We start from the raw sequence: 12,063 nt of genomic DNA on the forward strand, positions 1-12,063 counted from the left end.
CCGACTGTTCCGAGGGCTGTTATCTCGAATGTTGAAGGTCGCTGTCCGCTCGCGAAGAATGGCAATAATGTATCTGTGCGCCCGTGCCCCAACATTCATGCGCGATAGGTTTCTGAGTGTAGCCTCGTCTCTGAAGTTACCGAGAGCCTTGTGCACATCGAGCCCTAGAATCGCGCGCACTGCCCCCGGGATTCCAGCATCCACAACGTCCCTTTTGAGCATCCACATGATGTCTTGCGTGGACACAGCTGGCCGAAAGCCAAAGAGGGTGGGTGGGATCAATTGGTGTTCCTCTACATGCTCGGCGAGGCGTGTTAAAACCAGGTGCTCTAGTGCTTTGCCCAAACATGACGTGAGACAGGGCGGAGATTCTCCAGGTGCAGCATTTTTCCAGGTTTTGGAATAAAGACTATCGCAGCCTCCTTCCATCGCTGTGGCAGTTCCCCGGTGCGCCACACTTGATTGAAGAGGCCGGTTAGGCTTCTAATTGTCCGCTCATCGAGGTTGCGCAGCACTTTATGTGTTATGCCGTCCGGCTCCACCGCCGAGGTGGTTTTTAGATTGGCGAGCGCAGCTTTCACTTCAACCTCGGTTATGTCGGCATCTATGCTCTCGTTCGTTTCGCCAGTGTACTCTGCGTACGCCAGCTCATTTTTTTTCTGTATTAAAATAGCGGCTGTTGAGCTCCTGTATGATCTCTTGCTCCGATGCCAGATGCGCCCAAAGGAGCCGATTGACCTTTATTTTTTTCTTCATTGTTTGTTTCACGGATTCTCTCCGTTTAGGGGGCAGAGGTAAAGGCAAAATGCCTGACAGAGCCTCGGCGCCCCTACAGTTCAAGGCAGCATGACATACCATTCACATACATATTTGCCGAACATATCTTTAACACAAAGCACACAGCAACGAAAAAGTCAATTATTCAGAACACATGTCTCCTAAGCATCACCTTTACTTCAACAGGATAGACTTCGATAAAGAAGATGCATATGCAATAAGTATTAAATAACAATAAAATTGGCTTACACCAGAAGTAAAAAAAAAACCCATAGAATCGCTTGCTCGAAAATAGCATATAGAGTAAGTAGATCAGTACATAGAAACATTTCAGAAAAAAAAAAACGAAGGTTTAGACTGATACACAATGTAAATGCCGAAACAATGGCAAACATGATTTACAAGCGCTGAGAAAAATCTAACATAACTGAGGTTACATGTGTTATCAGGGATGAGCACAAGTTACTCGAAATGAGAATGCAATGTCACTGCCCACTAATAGGTTTTTACAGTCATTTTTGAAGCTGTGAAAGGATTGTGTGTATTGTACATTAAAGTGATCACTGTTTAATATATTAGTCGTTTGATAATTCAATGCTTGCTTTCCGTAATTAGTTCTTGTGGCGGGCTTTACATAGTGTGGTTTACGTATTGGGTATGAGGTGCAACTGTCGACAGGTATTGTGTGCAGCCTATTTTTATATATCCACTGGAGCAGTTTGAAATAATAAATTTGATCTGCTTTAAGCATGCTATATTTAATAAAGGGCGGTTCTGTTCGGAGTCCTCGTTTTTCACCCACATAGTTTTCACACATTCTCAATATTCTCTTTTGTACAATGATTAGTTTGTTGTAGTTTGAAGCAGTCGTAGTTCCCCAGACTAAAATGCCATAGCTGAGTTTTGAATAGAAAAGTGAGTAATATGTTTGTTTCAACCAGGTGGGTAGTATATTTTGTATTTCATACATGCAGCCAGTAACTCGAGATAGCTCACTTTATTTTGCCAACGGGAGTATTCCAAGTAAGGTCCTCTGTAAACCATAAGCCCAACAACGTTTGCTCTGTAACTTGTTCCCGTAACGTGTCCTCTAAGTGCAGATGAACACAATAGGGGTCTCTTTTATTTGCTGGCTTAAAAATTATATCTTTGGTTTTGCTTGTGTTTAAACTCAGCCGGTTGCTTTTAAGCCACCTGGAGAGGTGTAAGAGGTAACTGTTAGCTGATGATTCTATGACCTCTTTTGTAGTGCCAGTAAAGAAGATATTAGTGTCGTCAGCATACATTATTATTCCAGGGGAGTTTGGTATGGACGTTAGATCATTTATGTATACGAGAAATAAGAGGGGCCCTAAGATTGATCCTTGAGGAACGCCATATTCGACTTTCAATTTTTGGGATACCAGACTGTCGACGCATACGTACTGATACCGATTTGAGAGATATGATAGAATTAAATTCTGTGCTACTCCTCGAACACCATACGCAGCAAGCTTCTTTAGAAGGATATCGTGCTGCACAGTGTCAAATGCTTTTTTTTAAATCCAAGAACACCCAGAATGAGCAGTTTGTTCTCAATATTTTCAATTATTTTGTCCTTAATGTTTGTTAAAGCTAGTTCTGCAGACTTATCCTTTTGAAAGCCATACTGCGACTTCGTAATTATTTTGTGTTTATGAAAAAAGACGTAAACCTATCATTAATAACACGCTCAAATGTCTTGGAAAACACCGGCAAAACAGATATCGGCCTGTAGTTGGTAAGCTTTTTCTCATCGCCACCCTTGTAGACAGGGGTGACCTTAGCTATTTTTAATTGATCTGGGAACTCGCCACGTGTAAGCATCTCATTTATTATATGGGTTAATACAGGACTCATAAGATGAGTGACATACTTGACAGGTAAGGCCTTTATTTCGTCTTACCCGCCTACAGCTTTGTTTTCTAGGGTCATGATAATTGCTTCAATTTCAGTAGGAGTCACTGGTGTAAGCATAATGGAATCAACCTGCCCTGTAGTCATGAAAATATCCGCTTCCAAGTCTTGTCCACTATATACTCCTGTGCTAACAAAGTGTCGATTCATTTCATCAACAAGCTGTTGCCCAACTACAATGACATTATCTATTACAATTTCATTCACGATATGCGTTTTTCGCCCTCGTCCAGTTAAATCGTTCACTGTATTCCACAGTCTACGTTGATCGTTTTGAATTCTGTAAAATTTTCTTTCGTAATAATCATCCCTTGCCTTTTTCAAATGGAAGTTTAATTTACTTCTGAATTGTTTAAACTGAGTCAATATGTCACAATTACGAGAGCTAATGAAACTGTGGTACAAATTATTTTTTTTTACGTATTCGTTTGTATAAGTCCGCAGTTATCCATGGTTTTCTACCTTTGTTATTTTTTTTCTGCTTTCGCAGAGGGAACGCTGTATTGTAGCACTGTTTGAATTTATCCAAAAAAATCTTGTACGCAGTTCTGGGGTTATGCTCATCATAAGCGGCCTGCCAGCTTTCTTGGTTGATAAGGCAGCTGAACATGTTTAGCGCAGTTTCGTTTACCGTGCAGAGCAAGAGGTTTCCTTCATCATTATATTGTTCCTTGTAGGATGCGTTTGTTAGGCAAAACACGGGCAGGTGATCGCTGATGTCATTCAAGATTACACCAGCGGAAAGACCATCGCTATCTATGTTTGTGACGCAGATGTTAAGGGATGTGGCTGTGTCAACGGTCACCCTAGTGGGCAGTGTTATCACATTGTTGCACGCGTACTGGTGAACAGCGTCTCGAAATGTGTTAGCATGTAAGTTACCGGATATTGTGTCAATGTTTATATCTCCAAGGATCATAAATGGCGCATTCGCCGAGCTAAAAGAGCTAAGCGAATTTTCAAAAAATGACATGAATTCAGATACGCAGCCGGAAGGTGGCCTGTACACGGCGCAGACAATGGTGTTAAGCACTTTCACCGATAAGCTCTCGGCATTTTCATCCATTCTGCACATGCTGTCTAATACCTTATGCGGTAAATTATCTTCGAAGTAAATGGCTATCCCACCACCTCTTTCATTTTTTCTACTTATGCTTTCCCATTTGTAACCTTGAAGGTAAGGGGGTTCGATTTCATCTGACAGCCAAGTTTCCGTGAGTACTATAACGGTAAATTTTAAGCTAAATGACTGCAGAAACATTTCAAGACCTTCAACCTTATTTTTAAGGCTTCTCATACTTAGATGAATTGCTGAAAACTTTCTTTCGCCTTTTTTGTATTTTTCATTGAAATGATCACATTCATAGTAGTGGCATTCCTGTGGTATGTCTTCCATTTGAGCTGTTTTGCACTGTAGAGCTTCTACAGTTCTTTATACAATTTTCCGCTCTATGTCAGCAACGCAGCTAATTCTGTGGCTTTTGGTTCGCTCATCCTTACGGGCAAAAATTTTCCCGCCAGTCACCCACACAAACTTCCATCCTGCTACTTTTTTTCTGAGCGATCGCAGCACCCAGAATTATCTTGTTTGAGCGGGTCAGGTGCTCGTTCACATAGATGGGTGTGCCGTCTCCACCATAATCAAGATCTTTTGTAGTCATCGTCTGCTTTCTTGCTTTTTGCAGAATTGTGTCCCATTTTGTGCGTTGTACAAAACGGACAACAATGTTTTATTGGAGGAGTTTGATGTGGGCACACGATGGCAGATGTCAATGTCCGAATCAGCAATCGGTTCATTCAGAGTACTCCCGATCCTCCTCACAACATCGACAACGTCACCTTCCTCAGGCACTCCTTTTATTTCTAAGTTGTTCATCCTTTGATACTGTTCTAATTGATCTATCCTTTCACTCAATCTGCAGTTTTCAGCTTCCAGTTGCTTGTTTTTCTTTGAAACACTTTGGACTTCCTTTCTAAGTTTTTTCATTTCACTTATGATTTCATTGACACCATCACAGGTATCGTTGCAGTTTTTCACTTTCTTTCAATGATCTGAGATCTGTCCTTAGTTGTCGCCTCAGGTCCTCAAGTGCCTTGGCAATATCTTTCACGCCCTTACTCATTTACGTTTAAGTATAGTAAGTGCCTTCCAGAAGTACCCAACAAAAGCAATGGCAGTGTCAAATACAATGTTTGCTGTGTTCGGCAGCAGCGCACAGTCAAGATATCGGGCTTTATACAATAGAAAATAATATTGCTCACCTGCAAAAGATACAGAAATTAGTCGTTGCTGTGTGGTGCACCGCTGCCGAACAGAAGATTCAGCTGAGGCGCTGCTCCTAATATAGGCAGAATCGTCCACCAGGGGCGTCCTTGTCCATGCGCTGTTCCGCAACTCGAAGCTTGCAATGCTTGCAATTGTCCGCTGACGGCCGCTGATAGCACCGGACCAGCGACGAAGCAATGCCTTGCTCGGTAGATGGGAACGTGCCGAAAGCTGCAGAAGATACAGAAATTAGTCGTTGCTCTGTGGTGCACCGCTGGGATGTAATGGCAAGAGTTGAGCAATTATGCCTAAGATAATTCCAGTAGGATGCGGAAGATGCCGCTAATCAGAGGTTGGGGACTTCTCCTATTTGTAGGGGACGTCAATCTTGCGTGTATAATTCATATGCGTGATGAAGACATTGTGGATGCATTAACAAAACGCACCACCCCTGGCAACAAAACCCTGAACCAGCGCATATATAGTGTGCCTGCCAGTGCAACTTAAGGATGTTGCTGCTTCATTGGCTCGGTGATTCTATGTAATGCAAGGTGTCATATAAGCATTGCGAAGGTGCCTTGCCAATTTTGATGTGCAGCATTTAGTATGCGAAGTTGTTATTCTAATGCTATTACTTGTATATTATGGACGGCTTAGAGTAATCCCTTGTGTAGAGGGTGTTTCAGCAAACACTAAAGAATCTTTAAAGGTTGCCCATTGCAAATATCGCATTTCTAGTTCATGAGCTGGTTTACTCGAAGCGGCGGACAATATTTGCACAGGAAATTGTGTCCCAAAATCGACTAATTAATGAAAATTCAAAGTTCTTAACTAGTTGCATTATGGTCCATATTGCAGTTTACAAATTCTAGCCGTGGAGTTCGCAAGGCGGATCCACATGGAGCGAATTTTGAAGCTGACACCAGTTTCGAGATATAAATTCCCGAACTTTGCGGATAAATGCATTGGCGTTCCGGTTAACTTGTTAAAGAAACGTCGTTTCAAGCACTCAAGCACACAAGTAACTGGAATTCCAGTGCAATTCTCCGCAAAGTTTTGGAATTAATATCTCGAGACTGGTGTCGTCCTCGGAATTCGCTCTAAATGGATCCGCCTTGCGAAGTCCACTGCCAGAATTTTTAAAGTGCAATATGGATCATAACATAACTAGCTAAGTTAATTAGTGAATTACCGGCCGTGGTGGCTCAGTGGCTATGGCATTGGGCTGCTGAGCAGGAGGTCGCGGGATCGAATACCGGCCACGGCGGCCGCATTTCGATGGGGGCGAAATGTGAAAACTCCTGTGGGACTTAGATTTAGGCGCACGTTAAAGAACCCCAGGTGGTAGAAATTTCCGGAGTCATCCACTGTGGCGTGCCTCATGATCAGAAAGTGGTTTTGGCACGTAAAACCTCATAAATTTAATTAGTGAATTCTTTTTAGTTGTAATTTTTCATTTCATTTTTTTGTGCAAGTCGTGTCCGTCGCTATGAGCAGACCGGCTCATATACTAGAATTGAGCTATCTGCCACAGGGCGCCTGTAAAATTTTTTGAAAGCGTTCGATGAAACACCCTGTATTATAGATGCCTTATTGTAATGCCTTGTACGTTGTAGGCGGCTGGGTGCAATTTGTGTAGGGATTTTGTAGTTGCAGGCTTTTTTCCGTCTCCGTGCTCGCTCTGCTGCCTTTCGATATTTCTTTTTTTTTAGCTATAAAATGAACAGCTTCTATCTCTGTGCGCTGGGTTTCTACCATGCATAATACAGAGTAGGAATATTCGGTGTCTCATGTACCAGTATCTGCAGTAACCGAAGCAAACAAATATTTTGAGACGTGCGGCGTGATCAGCGACATCACACCGACAGTGCAGGTCTTTAACGCCAACGAGACCTCCTTTCCCGTCTTCGAAATGATTCGGTGGTCACTCGTCAACTAAATTGATCGCGAGTGATGAGTGCCCACCATCACAGGGATGCAGGTGAAAAAAATTACAAGGTGTCTTAAGATCTCTCGTAAGAAGTGAACAGTGAAAGCCGACTCTTCCTCCCATTATCATTCAACTCTTCCTCTTTGTTTCTTAATTTTCTCTTTCTTTTACTCATTACTGATCACTACTAAGAGTTTCTAGTCATTTCTAATCAATTCTGGGCATTACAAGCCGTGATTAGACAGTGATCATATTGGAGTCATTACTAGTAATGACTCATAATTACTATCATTAGCCTTTACCATTCTGTTATAACTTTATCATTCACTGCCACTATCAATCATTTTTCATTCTTTAATCTGAATTCATATCGCGTGATGACACAAGCTTCACCATGAGCCTAGAAAGGCTTTCGCCTTAACTGCCTGCCAAACGACGCAATGGTGCGAATGGCCCCAGAAATCATGCTTTTGGCGTGTTCGTAGCCTCCAGCATCATAGACAAGCCGTGCTGTCGCTGGTTCGGTTGCTTTAAATAATCGTTTTTTTTTTTGTTCCGACTTCTAAGGCGTGCAGTTTCCTGATTAATGCCGTACTGATTGTCCTTTTCTTCTCAGTCATGAAGAGGGATCACAGGCTCCGCTCAAGGGGCCTGAGAAGAAACGCCCGACGGGACTCCTTCGACGGTCTCTGCGCAGGGTAGCCACGGCTACGCGATTCGCATGACGTTGCCAAGACCGATGTTTAGGGCATGCTGTAAATATCTTATTTCAATTTATCTTAGTTTAGACGAATTTATCGCCTGCTCTGCGCGAATAAATGATTAATTTCACCGCTATGTGTAATGCCTGGTCTTTATTTCTATGCTAGAGATCTTCGTTACACCTGGGAAGAAAAAAATTGGCAGAGGCTTAGCTTGGCTAAGCCTAGTGGATTGCGAAAGCAATCTTCTGTTCAGGTTGTAGAGTCCCATACTGCTCATCGAACGTGTAGATGCAGTCTCGTCGCCATTTAAAGCATCCACAAGGCTTGCTGTCGAACGATCAGGTGTCGCCAAAGTCGCGTCAGCATTGAGAGCATGCATGATACTTGTAGATGCACCCAGATCAAGAGATGTTGAACGCATTCGCCTGGCTGCATAATATGCACGCCATTTAGCTAAACGTTGTTCCCGCTCTTCATCCGTTTCTTCCGCATGCCGCCGCTTCTTAGCTGCAGCACATCGTTGCAGCTTCACCTTATACACATCATCCGACATATCGTGGAGGATTCGCTGGTACGACCATAGAATAAAGAACAAACTTAGAGAAGGGAAACTGTACCTTCCACCGTGGTTCGAAAATAGGCAGCGGCAGCGCATGGAACTTATTTGGCGGACGCCAGATGACGTTGCTCAATCCGGAAGCGGAAGTGCAATTTTTTTTAGCGCAAAATTTAATATGGCCGTTTTTTGCCGGTCGCGTACGCTGATACGCGCCGTGCTTGCCCTGCAGGCTATGCGGCATGCCTCAATACCTTCGCTGCCGCGTAGCTTGTGCGTTCTAATTGCCAAGAGCCTCTACTGACGCCCGTACAAACAAGCCACAAGTGAGTGAACAGAACGCGCGACTTTATTGGCAGAAGACAAGCAGTGTACATTCTCGTGCAATAGCAGAAATAAAATTTGCATGTCGAGATAAGCTGGAATCATTGACGCGAGCTCGTAAACGGCTCACCGTCGTCGTCGCACGTGGTGGTCAGGTTAACGAGCAAGAACCAGCAGCGGAAACATATTGGACAGAGTGTGCCACTTATTTGCAGCGACAGTCGCCGTTAAAAATGCCCAAATTGCATTGCAAAGCAATCGGGAGACGCAGGCATCTGCTGCCGCAGCCTACACAGCGACATGGGCTACCCCAGATTTTAGCCGTTCACTCCTTTCCAACCTGCACGTTTCTTTCCTTTCGGGGGTTTCTTTCGGGTTTGTGGCTCACACTTGGTGTCTCACATTGTCTCGCTATGGACAAGTCGCTTTCGTGGGCATCGCCTCCCATCAGCTACTTTTGCGGGCCTTTCCACCCCTCTAGCTATCATTTTTATACGCATCGGACTATGTAAGCACGTATGCTGGTCTCCGTTCATGCCTAATCGCGGCTTAGAAAGGCCAGAGGCACAATATGCCCATTGCTGCAGCAGGAAAGCGCGAACGGGGAGCACGAATCACGGTGCATGAAAATTGGGAGTCTATGTCGCTGTGCAGGCTGCAGGAGCGAATGCTTACTTCGAGAGACTGCTTCCCAGTGCAACCGACCAGGCCGCGATATTCTAAAGACATAACACTGTGACCATAACCGAGTGACATAACAGCAAAATTAAATAGCAATCAGTCACCGCATGAGGTTCAGAAAATACATTATACATTGGCGACGAACCATACGGCAACAGTGAGCATTCACATACACGGGTCTCTTAGGGTACATTGAGCTGCCTACCTACAGGCGTAGTGCCCGACTTCGTCGCACGTGGTGGTCTAGTAACGAGCAACAACCAGCAGCAGAAACAGATTGGACAGAGTGTCCCACCTGTTTGCGGCGACAGTCGCTGTTAAAGATGAGCAACTTGCAGTGCAAAGCGGTCGGGTGACGCAGGCATCTGCTGCCGCAGCCTACACAGCGACATGGACTACCCATCATTTTAGCATTCACTCCTCTCCAGCCTGCATGTTTCTTTCTTTTGGAAGCCGCTAATGTGTGGCTCACACTTGGTGTCCCACATTGTCTCAATATGGACAAGTCGCTTTCGTGGGCATCACCTTCATCAGCCACTTTTGCGGGCCTTTCCACCCAACTTCATACATGTCCGACCATGTAAGCACTTATGCTGGTCTCCGTTCATGCCTAATCGCGGCCGAGAAAGGCCAGAGGCACAATATGCCCATTGCTGCAGCAGGAAAGGGTGACCGGGGAGCACGAATCACGGTGTGCATAAATTGGGAGTCTATGTCGCTGTGCAGACTGCAGGATCAAATGCTTACTACGAGAGGCTGCTTCCCAGTGCAACCGACCAGGCCGCAATATTCGAAAAACATAAAACTGCGATCGTAACCAAGTGACATAACAGCAAAATTAAACGGCAATCAGCCACCGCATGAGGTTCAGACAATACATTATACATTGGCTACGAACCATCTTACAGGCATAATGCTTGCCTTTGTCACATGTGGTGGTCTGGTAACGAGCGACAACCTGCGGTACAAACAGATTGGACAGAGCCTTGCACCTGTTTGAACCAACAGTTGCGTTGAAGATGAGCAACTTCCATTGCGAAGCAATCAGGTGACGCAGGCATCTGCTGCCGCAACCAACACAGCGACATGGACTACCCGGAATTTTAGCGTTAACTCCTTTCCAACCTGCACATTTATTTTCTTTCGGGGGCCGCTATGTGTGGCTCACACTTTGTGTCCCACTTTGTCGCAATGTGGACAAGTCGCTTTTGTGGGCATCACCTTCGGCAGCCATTCTTGCAGGCCTTTCCACCCATACGGCTCTCAACTTCATACACTTCGAACCATGTAAGCACATATGCTGGTCTCCGTTTTGAGCAAATCATGGCCGAGGTAGGCCACAAGCACAATTTGCCCATGGCTGCAGCAGGCCAGAACGAACGGGGCGCACCAGTTACGGTGTGTGTATACTGGGAGTCTATGTCGCTTTGCGGGCTGCAGGAGCAAATGCTTACCTCGAGGGACTGCTTACCAATGCAACTGACCAGGCCCCCACATCTAAGAAACGTAACACAGTTACCATAACCAAGTGTGGCAGCAAAACCAGATTCTGCAATCAATCCCTTCACTGTAGCTTGCACAAAGACCCAGGCTATCAAGGAAGAGGAGCAATCAACGAGACTAGGAATATGGAAAATGAGAAAGCTTGCATTCAAGAGAGAAGCCACTCTGCTCTGCAAGCATTGAAGGCTAAAAACATCAAGAAAAGTAAAATGGTGCATAGCACATGTGCATAGGTTAATGCAAGACGCATGCCGATGCTGCATCAGCTATTTCAGCAGAGTAATTGCGCATGACAACATACACTAGAAGATACTGCTACAGATATGTTAGGCTGCTAGACAGTGACTGGTATTAAGTATCATTGAAGAATCGGTTGAGCTTTATATTTGGATGAGGATGAATGACCTCTAACAAAAATGGGCAATGAGAAAGCTTGCATTCATAGAAGAAAAATTACACTTGGCACACTTGTATGCTATCGACCGCCTGATACGGACAGTTCCTTCATAACGCTCTTTCACGACATGCTCGATTCCCTAATCTCATCTTACCCACGCACCCCAATTTTGCTTTTCGGTGATTTCAACTTTCCGTCCATAGATTGGAATGATATGTCCCGCACCCTAACAAAATGTCAGGCATCTAGTGAATTCCTAAACACATGCTTAACTATCGGCCTGTCTCAAATTGTTTCTGAGCCCACCCGCACGACTGACCATACATCAAACATTCTTGACCTCATTTTAACCACTCACCCTGACGAGTTCTGTGCTCCTTCGTACATTACGGGCCTTAGTGACCACGTTGTACTTCACACTACCTTTTCTACCAGCGTTACCAAAAGTCCTAAATCCAAAAAAGTACTAACGCTGTACGACAAAGGAGACTACACTAACATGAATCGTGACCTTCTTGTTTTCCATAACCATTTTGCTTCTACCTACCACTTACGTTCTGCTGAGTCGAACTGGTCTCTCTTCAAGTCAGAAATGCTGCGTTTGATTCGACTTTACATCCCTACCATCAGCATAACAGAGCGAAAACGTTCTCCGTGGTTTAATGTTAAACTAAAGCGTTTAAATAACAAGAAAAAGCGCCTCTTCCGTTCTGCCAAGTTATCTAACACCAAATGTGCCTGGACCAAATACCACACCACTGCCAAGCAATATTCCGATCTCACTACCCAAACTAAGCTCCGTTTTTTTTCTACTACCCTCCCTGAAATGCTACAAAGCAACCCTAAGCGCTTCTGGAAAACAATCATCCCTGATGTTGATACTACTATTTCTCTCATTGACAGCACTGGCTCACCAGTAGGCGTATCCGACGTACCCCATGTCTTGAACCATGCATTCTCATCAGTCTTTACTAAGGAAACAACTCGTGA

At 44.4% G+C, this 12,063-nt stretch overlaps 1 protein-coding gene across 1 annotated transcript in view; it reads left to right on the top strand.

The window, feature by feature from the left end:
- Positions 1–7,745, top strand: part of LOC135916383 (uncharacterized) — a 51,813-nt gene extending 44,068 nt beyond the window's left edge. Inside the window, exon 10 of the mRNA XM_065449742.2 lies at positions 7,525–7,745. The gene's annotated coding sequence lies outside the window, so the exon portion shown is untranslated. The remainder of the gene's footprint in view (positions 1–7,524) is intronic.
- The last annotated feature ends 4,318 nt before the right edge of the window (positions 7,746–12,063 follow it).

This window comes from Dermacentor albipictus, unplaced genomic scaffold (genome assembly GCF_038994185.2).
Source record: "Dermacentor albipictus isolate Rhodes 1998 colony unplaced genomic scaffold, USDA_Dalb.pri_finalv2 scaffold_15, whole genome shotgun sequence".
In the NCBI taxonomy this organism is placed as follows: Eukaryota; Metazoa; Arthropoda; class Arachnida; order Ixodida; family Ixodidae; genus Dermacentor; species Dermacentor albipictus.